The following is an 18,593-nucleotide window of genomic DNA, read 5'->3' as shown; positions in this document are numbered from 1 at the left end:
TTGCTCCACTGCTTGGCTTTGTGACTTCGGGCAAGTCTCTTGCACTGTCCTCAGCGCAGTTGCTTGCTATTTTGTTTTACTATCTCTTGAAAGATAAGAAATAGATAAGAAATATACTTCAACCAAACCCAGAGTCTCCAAACCCGTGACCTATCACTTCCATGCCCCAGCAGAGGAAGGAAAAGAAAGGAAACTAACATTTACTGGCTAACCTACTATGCACCAGATACTTTATATACGTGATCTCTAATTCCTAAAAATACATCTCAAGAAGTGGCATCATTATACTCAACTTACAGATGAAGAACCTAAGGTTTAGAGAGGTCAAGTGACATGCCTAAGGTCATACAACTACTAATTGGCAGTGGGAGACTTGAACCCAGGTCTCCTGACTCCAGAGCCCTAATTCCCTCCTCTTCTTAAAAGACTTGGCACAGATCACAGAGTCATGCTTGGCATAACCCTGGATGAATGGACCCACAAGATCCATTCATCCATTCATGTATTCATTCATCAACCAACACAGATATACTAAGTACCTACTGTGTACCAGGGGCTGGGCTAGGCCCTGGGATATGATAGGCAAGGTCCCTGCCCTTCTCGAACTGACATTCAAGTGTAGTAAGACAATAGTCAAGTAAGTAAATAAATAAGACATTTTGAATAGTGCTAAAAAGAAAATAAAACAGGGACTTCCCTGGTGGTCCAGTGGGTAAGACTGTGCCCTCCCAATGCAGGGGGCCTGGGTTTGATCCCTGGTTGGGGAGCTAGATCCTGCATTCATGCCACAACTAAGAGTTCGCATGCCACAACTAAAGATCCTGCATGCCGCAACTAAGACCTGGCACAGCCTAAATAAATAAATAATAAGTAAATAATTTTAAAAAACAGGGAAATGGAAGAGAGAGCAGCCACAGGTGTAGGTGAGTGTGAAAAATATATAGCAAGAGAGGGGAAGAGAACTAGAGAGATCAATGTACATCATTAGATGGTGTAATCATGGAAGTCCTCCCTAAGGAGGTGACATTTCCATTGTGTCTGCTGGATCCACTTCTGCCCTATCTCCCCATGCTTGTCCCTGGACAGCCAGAGCAGCAGAGAAGGTGCCAAGCTACATATTCCTAGAACTCTGAAGGCTTTAGCTGAGAGGCCCTTTGGCAATCATTTTGTTTACTCTCTTCCCACTTTGTAGATGGGGAAACTGGGGTCCAGAAAGCAGAAGGGATTTACCCCAAGGAGACTGGCTAGGGCTGGAACTACACAGGGGCAGCGCCTTGTGGTGTGGGCTGGTGCTGTGCCCACCCCATACACTTGAATTAAGTTCTCTAAGGAAGGAAGCTTAGAGATCTCTTTTCCTCTCCCCTTCCTTCTGCCTGGGCTAGGAAGAGCAATTAGTAAATTCATGCACTGTGAATCACCCTTCTGTTGACACTTCTATTTCCAAAGCTAATTGGTCCAATGTTTGACCAATCACAGGACCTGAACTTTAGTGTTGGGGAGTGTGTGTGACTTGGGGGTGTAGGAAGAGGAGAGAGAAGACAAGAGCAGGGGTAAACTCATAGGGTTTTTCATTTTCACCAAGACCAACTTTTAATTGTTCCAGTGAATGGAGGGGATAGTGACAGCTGAAGTACATCCTGAAGAGTCCAACTGGCTTTCAAATTTTATATATGAGCCTTTTCCCCCCTGTACAAATTTCCCGTCTTAATTCTGACTCCAACTGATTTTAAAAGGGAACTTACTCTGTATAATAATTGACTCATAGTGACACACTTTCCCTATCTGGGCCTCAGTTTCCTATTCTGTAAAATGGGAGAGAAATAGGAGTCAGGCTCTTCCATTCACACCTTCTATGATTTAAGGTGGTGGGAAGGGAGAAGAGGTCCCAGGAGAGCCTTGGTCCCTACATTGGCCCCTCAGCTCTGGGACCCAAGGCAGGAGCATCCTGGGATCAGCCCACATTACTGAGTGCATTGTTCCTAGACCCACACCAGGCAGTTTCCACACAGTTTCTCATTCAATTTTCAGAACATAATCTTTTGACATAGGAGTCATCTTTCACTTTGCACGAGAGAAAACTGAGGCTCAGAGAAACTAATTAATTTGAGCATGAGTTGGTGAGTGGCGCTTCATATCCAGGTCTGGCTGAATCCCAGGCCCATGCCCTACCCAGGGTCCTGCCCCTGAGGATGACTTGGTTTGTTCAATTACACACAGATAATCCTCCCCTATGGAGAACACCCATTCCCTCCTCCCATGGTTCTTGTCCTCCACCCTGCCTCAGTCCCTCATGGCCAAGGTGATTTCCTAGACCTTGTCATTACCAACAATTATGCCCCTACCCTGAGTAATTTCAATATCAAGTACTCCATCCTCCTGACACCACCTCCTGTCTCTTCTGCCCACTCCCTCTAGAACCCTGACTCCATCAGTTCCGGATCTACCAGGACTTCAATCCACTGATCTTCCCACCTTTTCCCCTACTGTTTCTCGCCTCCCTCATGTCCTGACTTTCCTCCTTAACCAGCTTAGATTCTGTGGACCATAATTATAATTACTTCCTTGCATACGCCCTCAACCCCCTTGCGCCTTTCTTGTTAAATTGCACTCACCTGGCAGAACCACACCCTGGTTAATCCAACTCTGCACTTGCACCCACACAGTTGGCAGAAGCTGGAGGAAGACACACAGCCCTGCTGACTGGTCTCACTTTAATGTCACACCCACCCTCCTCCAGGGGACCCTTTGCACTGTCTCAGGATCCTACCATATGAGCCAGTCCTGTCACTCTCCCATAGTCCTATAGACAACTTCTTACCTTCTCCTCTCTCCTCGATCCCTGAAAGCTCCTCCCCCAACGCTCCCTCAGCTGTTGACCTCCCTTCCTACCTCACTGAGAAGATAGAAGTGATCAAAAGAGAATTTCTGCAGACTCTCAACACCTCCTCTACCCAATCCCTGGGTCTGTGCCTCATTTTTACCCTCCCTCCTGCTACCTTGGATGAACCCCATTTGCTCCTCTCTGTGCTTCCCTTCCACTCATACACCAGATCTCCTGCCTCTCACCTGCTCAAGGACTTCACTTGGGCCATTTCCCCTTCTCTACTGGTTCATTCCAATCAGTGTTGAGACATAATTTTTTTGCATCTCAGAAAAAACCACAACAAAACCAAGAAACCTCTCTTGACCTCACATCTGCATCCCCTCTACCCCGTTTCTCTATATAGATCTTCCTTGACTTAGGGTGGGGTTACATCCTGATAAACCCATGGTAAGCTGAAAATATCCTAAATTGAAAATGCATTTAATACATGTAACCTACTGTTAACTAGGTTTAGCCTAGCCTACCTTAAACGTGCTCAGTACACTAACGTTAGCCTGATGTTGGGCAAAATCACTTAATACAAAGCCTATTTTATAATTAAATGTTGATTATCTCATCTAATTTATTGAATACTGTATTGAAAGGGAAAGGCAGAATGGGTGTAAATGTGTCGGTTGTTTCCCCTTGATGTGATGTGGTCATATGGTTCAATGGGAGCTGCAGCTCGCGGCCACTGCACAGCATCACGAGTATCAGACCCAATATCGCTAGCCCAGGAGAAGATTAAAATTCAAAAAAGTACATTTTCTACTGAATGAGTATTGCCTGTGCACCATTGTAAAGTCGAAAAATTGTAAGTAGAACCATTGTAAGTTGAACCACAGCAAGTTGGGCACCATCTGTATAGCAGAACTCTTTGAAAATGTTTGCTGCCTTCGCTTGTTCTCTTCTCACTTGAACACACTTTAATAAGGCTTTTGTCCCCACCACTAGACCAAGACTGCTTTTTGTCGAGGTCACCTGTGACCTTCACGTTGCTTAATCCAATCCTCAAGGGGTTTTGGCCCCACCGTGCAGCTTGCAGGATCTTAGTTCCTCCCCCAGGGATTGGACCTGGGCCACAGCAGTGAAAGTGCCCAGTCTTAACCACTGAACCGCCAGCGAACTCCCCATCACATTTTTTTTTGGAAATAGGTTTATTGAGATAAAATTTAGCTAATGAATTATGTGGGTGAAGTATATGATGGCTAACGTATACTTCACCCATATAAAGTGTACAGTTCAGTGGTGCTTGGTATACTGACAGAGCTGTTCAGCCAGCACCATAATCAATTTTAGAACATTTTCGTCACCCCCCAAAGAAACCCTGTGCCCTTTAGCAGTCACTCCACATTTTCCCCCAACCCCTTCAACTCACAGACAACCACTAATCTACTTTCTGCCTCTGTATAGATTGCCCTATTCTGGGCGTTTCATATAAATGGTATCATACAATATGTGGTCTCTTGTGACTGGTTTCTTTTACTTAGCATAATGTTTTCAAGGTTCACTTATGTTATAGCATGTATTAGTATTTCACTTTTTCTTTATTGACAAATAATATACCATGGATATATGGATATACCACATTTTATTTATCCACTCATAAACATTTGAGTTGTTTCTACTTTTGGCTATTATGAATACTGCTATGAATATTCATGTACAAGTTTTTTTTTTACTTTTTTTTTCTTTTTAAAGAGTAGTTTTAAATTCACAGCAAAATTGAGAGGAAGGTACAGAGATTTCCTGTATAGACTCTGCCCCCACATATGCATAGTCTCCTCCATTATCAACAAAATCCCACCAGAGTGGTACATTTGTTACAACTGATGAACTTACATTCACACATCATCATCACTCAAAGTTTACATGAGGGTCCACTCTTGGTGTTGTACACATACAAGTTTTTATGTGGACATGTGTTTTCATTTCTCTTGGGTAAATATCTAGAAGTGGAATTACTGGTCATAGGTAATAAGGTAACTTTATGTTTACCCATTTGAGGAACTGCCAGACTGGTTTCCAGAGCAGCTGCACAATTTTACATTTCTCACCAGTGGTGTATAAGGGTTACAATTTCTCCATATCCTTGTCAACACTTGTTATTATATGTCTTTTTTGTTTGTTTTCTTTTGTGGTATGTGGGCCTCTCACTGTTGTGGCCTCTCCTGTTGCGGAGCACAGGCTCCGGACGCGCAGGCTCAGCGGCCGTGGCTCACGGGCCCAGCCGCTCCGCGGCATGTGGGATCCTCCCGGACCGGGGCACGAACCCGTGTTCCCTGCATTGGCAGGCGAACTCTCAACCACTGCGCCACCAGGGAAGCCCCAATGTCTTTTTGTTTATAGCCATCTTAGAAGTAGTATCTCATTGTGGTTTTGATTTGGATGTCTCTCATCGCTAATGATGTTGAATTTCTTTTCATGTGCTTATTGGCCATCTGTATCTTTGGAGGAATGTCTATTCAAATCCTGTACCCATTTTAAGTTGCTTTTTTTTGACTGTGCCATGCAACATGTGGGATCTTAGTTCCCCTACCAGGGATGGAACCCGGGCCCCCTGCAGTGGAAGCACAGAGTCCCAAACACTGGACCGCCAGGGAAGTCCCCTAAATTGCATTATTTTAAAAAGTTATTGTTGGGACTTCCCTGGTGGTGCAGTGGTTAAGACCCTGTGCTCCCAGTGCAGGGGGCCCAGATTCCATCCCTGGTCAGGGAACTAGATTCCACATGCATGCCGTAACTTGAGTTCGCATGCCGAAACTAAGGAGCCACCTGCCACAACTAAGACCCGGTGCAACCAAATAAATAAATAAATACTTTAAAAAATTATCTTTAAAAAAATTGTTGAGTTCTGAGGGTTCTTTATATATTCTAGATACAAGTCCCTTATCAGATATACGATTTGCAAAATTTTCTTCCATTCTAATTGTCCATTCTTAATCCTCATATTTTCCTAGATCTATAAATTGCATGTGACACAGCTGATCATTCCCTCCTCTTTGAAATACTTTCTTCACTTCGCTTTTAAGATATCTTACTATCCTGATTTTTCTCCTATTTCACTGACTACTGTTTTGTGGTTTCCTCCTCATCCCCTCAACTGCCGAACAGTGAAGTGCCCAGGCCTCACTCCCTGGTCCTCTTCTCTTTGCTTTTTCTTTCTTTTTTTTCTTTTTGCGGTACGCGGGCCTCTCACTGTTGTGGCCTCTCCCGTTGTGGAGCACAGGCTCCAGACGCGCATGCTCAGCGGCCATGGCTCACGGGCCCAGCCGCTCCGCGGCATGTGGGATCTTCCCGGACCAGGGCACGAACCCGTGTCCCCTGCATCGGCAGGCGGACTCTCAACCACTGCGCCACCAGGGAAGCCCCTCTTCTCTTTTCTGTCTACACTCACTCCCTTGGTGATCTCATCCAGTTTCAAGCTTTAAATGCCATCTCTGTGCTTGCAAATCCCAGATTTATATATTCCAGCCCAGAGCTCTCTCCTGAACTCCAGGATCGTTTATTTAATTTTACACAACACCTCTACATGTATCTTTATGGTCTCCTCAAACTTTGCACTTCAAAAGCTGAATTCTTTTTTTTTTAATTTTGAAAAATATTTATTTATTATTTTTGGCTGTGTTGGGTCTTTGTTGCTGCGTGCGAGCTTTCTCTAGTTGCAGTGAGCAGGGGCTACTCTTCGTGGCACTGCGCTGGCTTCTCATTGCAGTGGCTTCTCTTGTTGCAGAGCACAGGCTCTAGAGCGCGCGGGCTTCAGTAGATGCAGCACGTGGACTCAGTAGTTGTGGCTTGTGGGCTCTAGAGCACAGGCTCAGTAGTTGTGGCGCACGGGTTTAGTTGTTCTGCGGCATGTGGGATCTTCCCGGACCAGGGCTCGAACCTGTGTCCCCTGCATTGGCAGGCGGATTCTTAACTACTGCGCCACCAGGGAAGCCCCCAAAACTGAATTCTTGAACTGAATTGCTCCTCCCACAGCAAATGGCAACTTCCAGTTCTTGGGCTGAACACATGAAGCCATTTTTTATTCCTTTTTCCTCTCACATCCCACATCCAATTTGTCCGCAAGTCTTGTTGGCTCTACCTTCAGAATACAGGCAGACTCTGACCCCATCTTGCCCTCCACCCAGCTTGCTGCCACCTCCGTGGGCATCACCCCCTCCCCTGGATTATTGGAGCCTCCCTGCTGGCCCCGTTGCTATTGCACTTGTCTCCCACAGTGTGGTTTCAACCCGGCAGCCAGAGCGATCCTTTTAAAACACAAGTCAGATCATGTCATTTTAATGCCTCCATCTCACTTGGAGTAAAAGCCAAAGTCCTCCACTCACCACAAGGCTCCATGGGACACCCCACCCCCATCTCCTCCCACTCTCCCCTCGCTCATCTGCTGCGGGTACACTGGCCTTCTTGATGCTCCTCTCCCACCTCAGAGCCTTTGCAAATTGCTTTCATCTGCCTGATACACTCATCCCCTCTTGGCCACATGGCTTCTGCCCAGTTCCTCCAGGTCTTTTTCTCAGTGTGTCCTTTTCTCAGTGAGCCCTAACTACCCAATTAGAATGGCAGTCTCCCCTCCCCACCCTCTCCTCTGCTTTATTGTTTCCATAGCACCCAGCACCATCTACACATCATGCTACACATCATACCTATTTATTGCCTGTTTGTCTGTTGGAACAGAAGCTCCAGGAGGGCAGAGATTTTGTCTGTTTTTGTTTTCTGTGTATCCCAGCTCCTGGAGTCTATAAATATTCATGGGACGAGTGAAGGGACGCTTGAGGGAAGGAGGAAGGAGCACTCTTCCAGAACCTGATCTTGCAGGGAGTGGTGCAGTACAGCTAGAGACAGATCTCTGAGGAGGGACTTGAACGGAGTCCTCCTCAAGGTCATGGAAATTTGGTTCCTGTTTCCAGCCAAGGAAGCCTGGTGAAGTAGGAGCCAAAAGCTTGAGTTCCTGTTCCAGCTTGGCCTCTTGTTGGCTGTGTGCAACTGGGTGCAATCACTCCCTTTCACTGAGCCTGGGTTTTCTCATCTGCTCATTGGGGTATTATGACCTAGTCTCAGGGCTGGCATAAAAGACCCAGTGCATGAGGGGTCCTGGCATGTAGTCAACACTCAGTGCATGCTTGCTCTCCCCAGAAGCAGAGCTAATTTGCTAATTTGCAGCAAGGTTCAGATAGGTGTGGGGTTTTTGCGGGGGGCGGGGGAGGAAGGAGGAAGAGAGAGTGAGACCATAGCGGCAGATGAGGCTCTGGGAGAGAAAGAGGAGGCTGAGGGCTAGACCCTAAAGGACAGGGAGAGACACCAGAAGACAGAGCTGTGAGCAGGGCACTCTCAGATCTCACTTCACTCACCTATGCTCATAAAGCCCCACCCGACCAAACTCATTTGCGCCCGTCCAGCCCCTTGGGGAGGCAGGCGGACATGACTGATGACTGATTACACCCATTTCGTGGGTGAGGAAACTGAGGCTCAGGAGGTGGCAATATGCATCTCTGTCTCATCTCCCTTGCTAAAGGTGAGCTCCTCAGGTTCAAGGGTTGCCCACTTCCATTTCTGTCTCCTCAGGGCTGACGCTGCCAACTGAAAACAGGGGTGGGTATTCATCAGTGGGTTTCCAGCCCCAGCAGACCGCACACCCTCTTTTATAATAAATTTCTTGCAATATCTCTTTCCTGTAATGGAATGAGATTCACAGATAAAATATCCTATTCACACACTCAAAATTTTGGAAAAAAAAAAAATCAGGGCTTCCCTGGTGGCACAGTGGTTGAGAGTCCGCCTGCTGATGCGGGGGACACAAGTTCGTGCCCCGGTCCGGGAAGATCCCACATGCCGCGAAGCGGCTGGGCCCGTGAGCCACGGCCGCTGAGCCTGCGCGTCCGGAGCCTGTGCTCCACAACGGGAGAGGCCACAACAGTGAGAGGCCCGCGTACCGCAAAAAAAAAAAATAATAATAATAATAATTTTAAAAAATCAAGGTAATGCCCTAACTGAAATGTAGAGAAGAAATGAAAGGAAGGTAATCTGTTTTTTTCATGATTTAATTTTTAATTGATATATAATTATAAAACATTACTTAAGTTTCAGGTGTGTGACATGGTTTGATATTTGTATACATTGTGAAATGATCACCACAATGTCTAGCTAACATCTATCACCACAGGTAGTTACAATTTTTTTCTTGTGATGAGAACTTTTAAGATCTACTCTCTTGGGACTTCCCTGGCGGCAGTCCGGTGGCTGGGACTCCGCACCCACCACAGCCAAAGATCCCACAGGCGGCAACGAAGAGCCCGCAGTGCGGCCAAATAAATAAATAAAATAAATATTAAAGATTTACTCTCTTAGCGACTTCTGAATTATGATGCAGTATTATTAACTTCAGTCACCATGCAGGACACCCATGATTTATTTATCTTAACTGGGAATTTGTAGATATTTATTTATTTATTTATTTGCTGTGTAAATACACAGGCAGACACTTGCAAAACAGGGCTTGTCAAATTGAAATGTGCATAGGAGTTACCTGGGGATCTTGTTAAAGTGGAGATTCTGAACAGTAGGTCTGGGGAAGGACCTGACAACCTGCATCTCTAACCAGCTCCCCAGTGTTGCCCAGCAGCTGCTCCACTGGCGCTGGCGGGAGAAGGATGCTTCCCGTTCCCTGGGCCCACGCACCACTCTGCCTTCCCAGCAGGACCTCTGCCCAGGGCCATCCCCTCCCCAGGCCCAAGCAAGGGGCAGCCCTGTCGGGACGGCCCAGAACAAACACTGCCCAGGAAAGCGCCCGCCCTGCTGCCAAGCCTCATTCCCAACACCCATGTGGCTGGGTGCCCGCTGCCGAGACAGCAGTTCCCACAGGAGGAGCCTGCCCTGGGGTATGGGCCACTGGGGAGGGAGGGAAGCCCTGGGAATCAACGTCTGAAGGGGTGAGGGCTTTGTGTCCCTGCCCCACTGCTGCTTGGGCCACTAAATCCCAGTGCATTGTTTTCTTGCCCTGAGTGCCCTCCCATCCCCCTGTCTCCCACTTCTCCCTCATTCCCTTTGCCCTCAGTCTGGCCTAGGCCCCTGTAATGGGGAGCCCAGATTAATCTAGCCGTTCCCTATCCCGAGAAACTTTCAGGCTGGAGGCCAGCAGACAGGCAAACAGACACCTTTCACCTTTAAGCAGGTATTCTGTCAAAGGAGGTATGTGGAAGGGAACTCATTTCCAACCTTTTGGGTGCCAATCAGAGAAGGCTTCCTGGAGGCAGCAGGAGCCCAGCAGGGCGTGAAGGCTGTGGAGGGATGCCTTAGACAGCCCCCTCTCCCAGAGTCCCCGCCTGGACAGGGCCTACTGATTTGGGGCACCAGCAGGGGCATTGCTGCTGTGAAGATTCCAGAGGACCCCATTTTACGGGCTAGGGTAGAGGAAAGAGAAACTGTGTTTGAGGCCCAGCTGTGCCGCTGACATACTGTGTGCCTTCTGGGGAAAGCCCTTTTCCTGTCTGGGCCACCATAAAGGGATGGGATCTGGGGATCCCCAAGGCCAGTCTAGCTCTAAAGCCTGCGGTCCCTTGGTGACCAATGAGGAGGATTTATCACCTCTGAGGTGGGGAGGCCAGGCAGCAGGCTTATGCAGGGCTGGAACTGGCTCTGGGCAGGGGGAGTGGGTTCTGGGGAGACTCTGAGGCGGTCTCCCACCCGAGAGCTAGGCCAGACTGTTCTACTTTCTGGGCTCTGCTGGAAGGCAAAACATTAACCCATGACAGCAGGAATAACAAATGACAACAGGAATAACAGATGCCCCTCCCTCCCACGAGGACTGTGCTCCACAGCTTACAAAGCTGTTTTCTTGCTACCATCTCATTTGATCCTCACAAACTTGGCGTTAGTGCCATTTGACAGATGAGAAAACTGAGGCCCAGAGAAGTCAAGTCACTAGCACAAGGTCTCAGAGCTAAGAAGACATCCCAGGACTTAAACCCAGTATCCCATACATGGTTTTGGGAAAGTTTCCTGAATCTCCTGGGTCTGAATTGTCCGTGAAGTACAACCCTTGAACATGGGGCCCTAAATTTCCACCAGGATCATTAACTTTGGATATTAGAGCTGGAAGGCTAAATCTCACTGTACAGGTGGGGAAACTGAGGCTGTAGAGAGGAAGGGTCTTGCCCATTTGCTAGGTAAGGTCCTGGCCTCCACCCCTAGGTTCTCAGATGAAGTTCCTGGGGCTTTTTCAGCTCCCTCTCCTCCTAGTGATCTGGAGGCCTGTGTCTGGGCACAGTGGGGAGGGAGGGTTTAGTGCAAGAATCCTCCAAATCAAAGAGGGAGCCTGACAGGAATGGGGAGGGCTTAGGCCTTAGAAAATATGCTTTGCCTTTAGGCTTTATTTCCTAAGATGAAGATGTGTCACTAAAGCAAGGAGGAGATGGTGGTGGGTTTTAATTTCACTGTTTGCTTCCCAGGCAGGCGCTCAAGCCGTGACTGCAGAGGTGGCCGGTGCTCAGACAACCCCTGGCCAGGTCTCCCCCCCTTTGGGCTCAAGGCCCCGGCTTTGACGTGATTTCAGTGGTGAGCCTGTGTCAGGCACAGATGGAAATGGGAGTGTGTTTTCTGTGGCCCGATCATAGCCCAACCCAGAATAAGGGTGAGGTTCTGTTTGGGCCTGGGTGGAGATCTTCGTCACTGGGCTCAGGTCCAGTTTATGACCAAGGTCAGGGCTCATCCTGGGAGCAAGGAGCAGGGAGCAAGGAGAAGCAGCCCTTGGTCCCTCCCAGGGCAGACTCAGCCCAGGAGGGTGGGTCAGGCAGTCCGGCTGGGAGGCCACTGGCCTTCCTTTAGGCTCCTGGACTGGAGCAGAGGCTCTGGTGAAGGTGATGCCCAGGCTCTCTGGTCTACCATCAGGTGTGTCTTAAGGAGAGGTGACCTCCCACCTCCACCCAACATCCTCCAACCAGACAACCTGCCCACCAGGACTCTGGACTCTCTCTGCTGGTCCTGCTCCAGGCTCTGAAGTTTACAGAGGCGAGTGGTGTGGATCATGGTCCCTAACTGTCCTCAGGGCTCTGTCCAGAGGCAAGCTGATGAATTGGCTAGCTGGGAAAAAGAACCAAAATCCCTCCACTGTGGCTGATTTCAAGCCACCCGTGCGATGTCACTGCATGTAGAGTTGGGAAGAGACTCACAGAATCAGCTCTTGCAAGCAGGTAGGAGCCAGCTCCAGCACACCGCTGGCTCTGTCCCAGGACAGTCCCACTGCCGTCCACAGGGCAGGTAGGGGCTCGGGTCCCACTAGCTCACAGGGGCAGGGTGCCCTCGAGGGTTTCCTGTCCTGTCCTTGTGCCTGTTGGTGTGAAGGTCACGGTGATTATGATCGTGACTGACGTTGTGATTGTGATGGTTGAGGCTTCACTTTGCTACCACTGACCTCAGTCAAGGACGTGCCTCTGTCCCCCGAGGGAAGCTGCCAGGAGGTGTGTGCCCAGGAGTGCGATGGCCGACTAGGTCCTTCCCAGGGCTGTATCATGGCTCTTTCCAGGACACTGGAAGCCTGATGTGGCCTTATGGACAGATGTCCTGCCATCTCCTACTTCCCCTGTGCGTCGATGACCTAGCCTCATACCTCACTGAGGAAACAGGAGCCCAATGTATGGGAAGCCCAGCCCTTACCTCTACTGACCCTATACCCCTCCCTGCACTCGGCCCATCTTCTCCTTCCCTACTCATTCCTGAGAATGAGGCCCTCCTCTTATCGAAGGATGGCGCTTAGTGGCTTCCCATTGATGGGAATAAAAATCCCACTTCTTTCCCTGGCTGATTTTATTTTACCTTATTCATTTATTTATAGTTTTGGTCCTGCCACATGGCATGCGGGATCTTAGTTCCCCGACCTGGGATCGAACCCATGCCCCCTGCAGTGGAAGTGCGGAGTCTCAACCACTGGACCGCCAGGGAAGTCCCTCCCCGGCTGACTTTAACCTCACCTCTTCCCACCCTGGCTTCCTGTGTTCCAGCTACTCGGGCCACCTTTCTCTTCCACAAGCACAGGAAGTTTGTTCCGGCCTCAGGGTCTCGGAGTCCACAGTCGCCCCAGATCTCTGCACAACAGCTTCAGCTTCAGCTCAGAGTCCTTCCCTGACCTCCCCCTCTTAAGGGGCTCCCCCAGTTCCTCTCCATCTCATCCTCCTTGTGTTTCCTGCCCTGCAGTGTTCTTGTCTACTTATGTGTTACGGATTCGACTGTCTTCCTCATTAGATTGTAAGCTCCACGGTGCAGGGACCTCATTCTCTGCTGTATCTGGTACCTGGTCTGTGCCCAATAAAAGGAAATGGAATAAATGAATAGATGTCTGTGTTTCTTCCCTCTTTGTTCTCCCTGGGTCATTGCTAGCATCTTGTTTGAATGTCCAGGCCTGGTTTCTGCTCTGTGCTGGGCTATAAATGGAAGGGGCAATGTCCCAACTGTACTTGGCCGGAGTGCAGGGCACTTGTGGTGATGGCATCAGAAGTTGGTAGGTGATTGCAAGGGGCTTTGGGTCTGACCAGTGTTGAAAGGTCCAGATGCCACTGACCTGGGTTTGGTTTTAATAAAGAAGGCAGCATCTCCTCCTAGCTTCATGCTATCATTACCACCAGGCTTCCTTACTGGGTGGACTTTTGTTGGTTTTTGGCTGCCCTACATCCCAACCCCCTTTCTCTTTAGGGGGAAGCCCCCACTACATATGTCTCGATGGACATCCTACTACTGAAGTTAAGGGGACCACAGGCCCCTCCTCCCACTCCTTGGCAGATGGGACATGGGCACATGACCTGGGCTCGGCCAAGTGGATGCCTCAGCCCAGAGCTTTGAATCTTGAGTGAGTGATGCAAAGATATGAGGGTTTAGGGCTTCCCTGGTGGCTCAGTGGTTGAGAGTCCGCCTGCCGATGCAGGGGACGCGGGTTCGTGACCTGGTCCAGGAAGATCCCACATGCTGTGGAGTGGATGGGCCCGTGAGCCATGGCCGCTGAGCCTGCGCGTCCGGAGCCTGTGCTCCGCAACGGGAGAGGCCACAACAGTGAGAGGCCCGTGTACCGCAAAAAAAAAAAAAAAAGATATGAGGGTTTAGAATTCACTCAGAAAGGTGGCCTTTGGTAGTAGTGGTCAGTGTGGTGTCTGATGGTGACAGTTCTATCTGGGTGTCTTGCTGAGGGGCTTGGTCTGTCCAATGCTGTCACTTCCTTGGTTCCTGCCCTTTATCTCAGCCTGGATCACCGGGCTTTGTGTCCGTTCTGGGAGCTCCCCAATATCTTTTGTTTCTTCATAGGTCAGCCAGAGTCAGGTTCTGTTGCTTGCACCCAAGAACTCTTATTGCCACCTACCTCCACCACTAGACATTGTCATTACCACCATTCCCATCAATGCCAAGACCAAGCACCCATCAATTCAGCCCCATAATCTTCACGAGACACCATCACCATCCATGTCTTGTGACCTCAAGCATCAATAGCTTTAACCGTCTTCAGGCTCTCAAACTGTATTTGTCAGGGTTCAGTGCAGGAAACAGAAACCCTGCCTTAGTGTTTTTAGCAGGAAGGTATTTAATAGAAGACAATTGTTCCAGAGGCCGAATGAGCCACGCCTCTAAGAATGACTCCCAGAACCATACAGAACTGATCCACCAAGAGAGTCACTGTGAATTCAAGGACACGCCCCTGAAGCTTCAGTCCAGGAATCAGGAAGCTGCAGGTGAGAAGTTGCTACCACCACATTCACAATTGCCACTGCCTCTGGGCAAGCAGGAAGCTGGACCTGATACCAGAACAGTGCTGCAGAAAAACCTCCTGTGACCGCAAACTTGCGGGCCGGCAGAAACAGCCAAAAGGGAGCAAAAAAACAAAAACCAAACCCCCAAAACCCCCACGACAACAACCAAATCATAAATAGTGCTTATTATGTGGCCAGCACTCTTCTATTATTATCCCTATTTTATGAACGAGAAAACCGAAGCACGGAAAGGGCTGCACCTCACTTTAGGCTTCCAAATCTTGCTGGAGTGAATCTAATAAGTGGAGCCTGTTCCACATATAAACACTGCAAGGGAGGGAAATGTAGTTGTTAGCTTTCCAACCTCCCGTCTAGGAGGGTGGGATGGAGGCTGAGAGAGCCCAGCCACAGGATCTACCCTGTAAACCATCACTACCACTGTCACCTCTCCATCAACGCTATGATCTGCTTTTTTTCCCCCCGAAATAAACTCTGCTTTATTCAGATAGCAAAAGGTTGAGAATCAAACATTATATTTTATCTTATTTTTTTGGCTGTGTTGGATCTTCATTGCTGTGTGCGGGCGTTCTCTAGTTGCGGCAAGCAGGGGCTACCTTGTTTCGGATCCCGGGCTCTAGGCGCACGGGCTTCAGTAGTTGTGGCGCGTGGGCTCAGTAGTTGTGGCTTGTGGGCTCTAGAGTGCAGGCTAAGTAGTTGTGGCCTGCGGGCTCTAGAGAGCAGGCTCAGTGGTTGTGGTGCACGGGCTTAGTTGCTCCGCGGCATGTGGGATCTTCCCAGACCAGGGCGCGAACCCGTGTCCCCTGCATTGGCAGGCGGATTCTTAACCACTGCGCCACCAAAGAAGTCCTCAAACACTATATTTTAAACCTCATTTGCACATCTTTGAAACCAGAGGGGACACCCCTGGGCCAATCACCTGGGATGACCTTGGCTGACAGACACCTGGATGAGGGAAACATCCCCTTAACCACCATCAAGTCGTTACCAGCCCCGTCACCTCCTCCACCAACCCTGAGCTCTGACAGCTGTCACCTTTTCCGTCACTTGACAAACGTCATCATCAGTGTCACTACCACCATTGTCATGATTATCCCCATTACCTCCATCCCCAGCAGCAGGGCGGTGTTGAGCGGCCATTGAGGTCACTTCCTTGCCTTGGTGCTCCAAAAAATAATTGCTTAATTAGATGATTGTGCTTTGAGCTATTTCCTCAAAGTAGGAAATCTTCCCAGGCTCCGATGAGGCTGGGGATGGTTTATACACTGGAGGGGTCTGCCCCTGTGAGTGTGGCTGTGAGGGTCCAAGGCAAGCCTCTGGGAGGCCATTCCATCCATCCCCCTGCCTTTGTGGTGGAGAAAAGCAACATAGTAATTAGGAGTGCTGGTCAAGTTAGTCTAGGTCAGCTTAGACAAGTGACTTCACCTTTCTGGGTCTCAGTTTCCTTATCTGTAAAATAGGATCGTTCTTATAGAGGAACGTGGGGATTAGAGGTGATGTAAATAAGGCACCTGGCACAGTGCTTAGGAGGCTCTCAGATGAAGGTCACTAATACCTTTTATTTCTTTTATCTAACACTTATATAGAGCTCACTTCGTGCCAGCACTGTTCGGAGCACTTGACAAAGTTCAGTTCATTAACTGAAACTTCATAAGAGCCCGTAGAGATAGGTACTATTGTCTTTCCCTTTTTATAGTTGAGGAAACTGAGGCCCAGAGAGGTTAGGTAGCGTATCCAAGGTCACACAGCTAGTTAGTGGCAGAGCTGGGATTTTAGCTCAGGGTGTCCAGCTCACATCTGAGCTTTTGACGCTGATGCTCTCTGGCAGCAAGTGTTTCTTCCCCGTCCTAAAAAGCTCCCCTTCTGCCCCATCCAGGTTGGAGAAGACGCTGCCCTTTTTGTCCAGCAATTGGAAACGGGCCTCCAGAAGTCACTGTGTCCAGTTTCTCATCTTGGACAGAAGTACCCGCATTCACCCTGTCCAGGGCCTCCCGTCCCTCCCAGCCAGGAAGTCTTTCCTGTTGTCTGATTTGGATTTGGGCTGAGGCAGCAGTTTCCAGGGAGGAACCACCTGGGCTGAGATACCTCGTAGTGGGGACCTCAGGAGATGTGGTGGAGGGAGGGGTCTTGACCCTGGGCTCTCAGCCAGTGGGATGGGGGTGGAGGGGGTCTGGGGTGGGTGGAGCTCTGGGGCAGGCCTCCCTGTTAACTGCTCTGCAGGAGGCCTTGTCTCCCCACCCACCCCATGACTGCATCGGAGACCTCTCAGGCCCCAGTGAGCTCCAGGCCCCTCCCCAAGCCCCCTCCTCCTAAGCTCCCGCACGCCCCACTCAGGCCCTGCCATGTCCTCTGGGCCCCCTCTTCTTGGTCCCCATCCCTTTTGCCCTCTCAGTGTCTGACATTGTTGTCTGCTCCCTAGATTCTGAGACCCCGTTCTGCCCAGGCTTCCCTCCCCCTGCAACCCTCTTGGTCTTCTCTCCCTCTTACTCCATCGTGGGGGGCTCCTTGTGGAGCTGGCACCAGGGCCTGGGCATCTCAGTCACCACAGCCTCAACATGTCCCAAACCCACCACATCTTCTCGCTCCAAATTTGGCCTCCATCTTAGCCGGGGACCCAAACAGAAAAGAAAGCTTGGGGTCTCCCTAGACTTGCCCCCTTCTCCCTCCACACAACATCCCGGCCATCTAACAGGTAGTAAGCCCTTACTGCATACCAGGTGAGGAGCTCCTGGGGCTGACCAAAGCAGGTTCCTGGGCATGTATAAACACTCCTGAAGCTTCCGCAAATACAGGGATGGGGAAGAGGTTTGTAATAAGTCTGGATTTTCCACAGTTAAGCTGGGGTGAGGAGGGGCCCTCGGGAGGGTCGTGTGAGGAGGCTGCTCATGGATGCTGGGGTGCACCACTCAGAACCCCCTACAGGACTCAGGTACTCGTTCCCCCAGAAACCACCTAGTATAAGATTATGTCCCCTCCCTGGGGGCAGCCTGGATTCAGGGACTGGTCACCGGGGAAGCTCAGGGGCCTGGTCCCCTTGCCTCAGTTGGGATTAACTCTGAAGGGCTGTCCCAGCGCCTTGAGGAAAACATTTCTGACACCCCACCACCTATTAGGCCTCTTGTTCCCTCATGCAGAGACTTCCTGTATTTTTCATTCATAGAACTTCGTCCCAACTTCATAATTGTCTTCATTCATTTGTTCAATACCAGGAGTGCTCCACGCACTGATACACCAGTGAGCAGGAGGCAAAATCCCTGCTCTAGACGGGAGACAGGCGAGAGCACGTGTATAGTATAACGTGAGGTGGTGACCTGCGTTTTGAAAGAAAGTGAGGAGGACAAAGGATAGAAGGAAGGAAGATGCACTTTTTGTTTTTAGAAAGAATTTTTTTTGATGTGGACAATTTTTAAAGTCTTTATTGAATTCGTTACAATATTGCTTCTGTTCTATGTTTTGGTTTTTTGGCTTCAAGGCATGTGGGATCTTAGCTCCCCAGCCAGGGATCGAACCCGCACTCCCTGCACTGGAAGGCGAAGTCTCAACCACTGGACCACCAGGGAAGTCCTGGAAGATGCTCTTTTGAGATGTTAACATTTGAACGGAGGCCTGTGTGGAGTGAGAAAGGAAGTCACAGTGACGGGGCCTGGAACATCCCAGGAGAGGGAACAGCAAGTGCAAAGGGCCCTGAGGCAGGGATGTGACCATGAACTTGAGAAACAAGGAGGCCAGCATGTCCAGGATGGAAGGAGCCAGGGCCAGCTGCATGTGCTGGATTCCTTGTTCCTTCATCCCACCTCACCGGTGCCCTTGGGCAAGAGCCTGCCCTGTCCTGAGATTCAGGGTCTCCATCAGGTGCAGCGGGGGTGAGTCATCCTTGGCCACTGCTGGGTAGGCCTGTTGGGGCCCCTTATCATTTTCTCCCCTGGCCCCCCTCTGTCGTTCTCTCCTAGCCCTTAACCCGATTTCTAACTATTTTTATGTGT

This window comes from Tursiops truncatus, chromosome 1, assembly GCF_011762595.2.
Source record: "Tursiops truncatus isolate mTurTru1 chromosome 1, mTurTru1.mat.Y, whole genome shotgun sequence".
Taxonomy (NCBI): Eukaryota; Metazoa; Chordata; class Mammalia; order Artiodactyla; family Delphinidae; genus Tursiops; species Tursiops truncatus.
Note: the sequence above shows the minus strand (reverse complement) of the source record.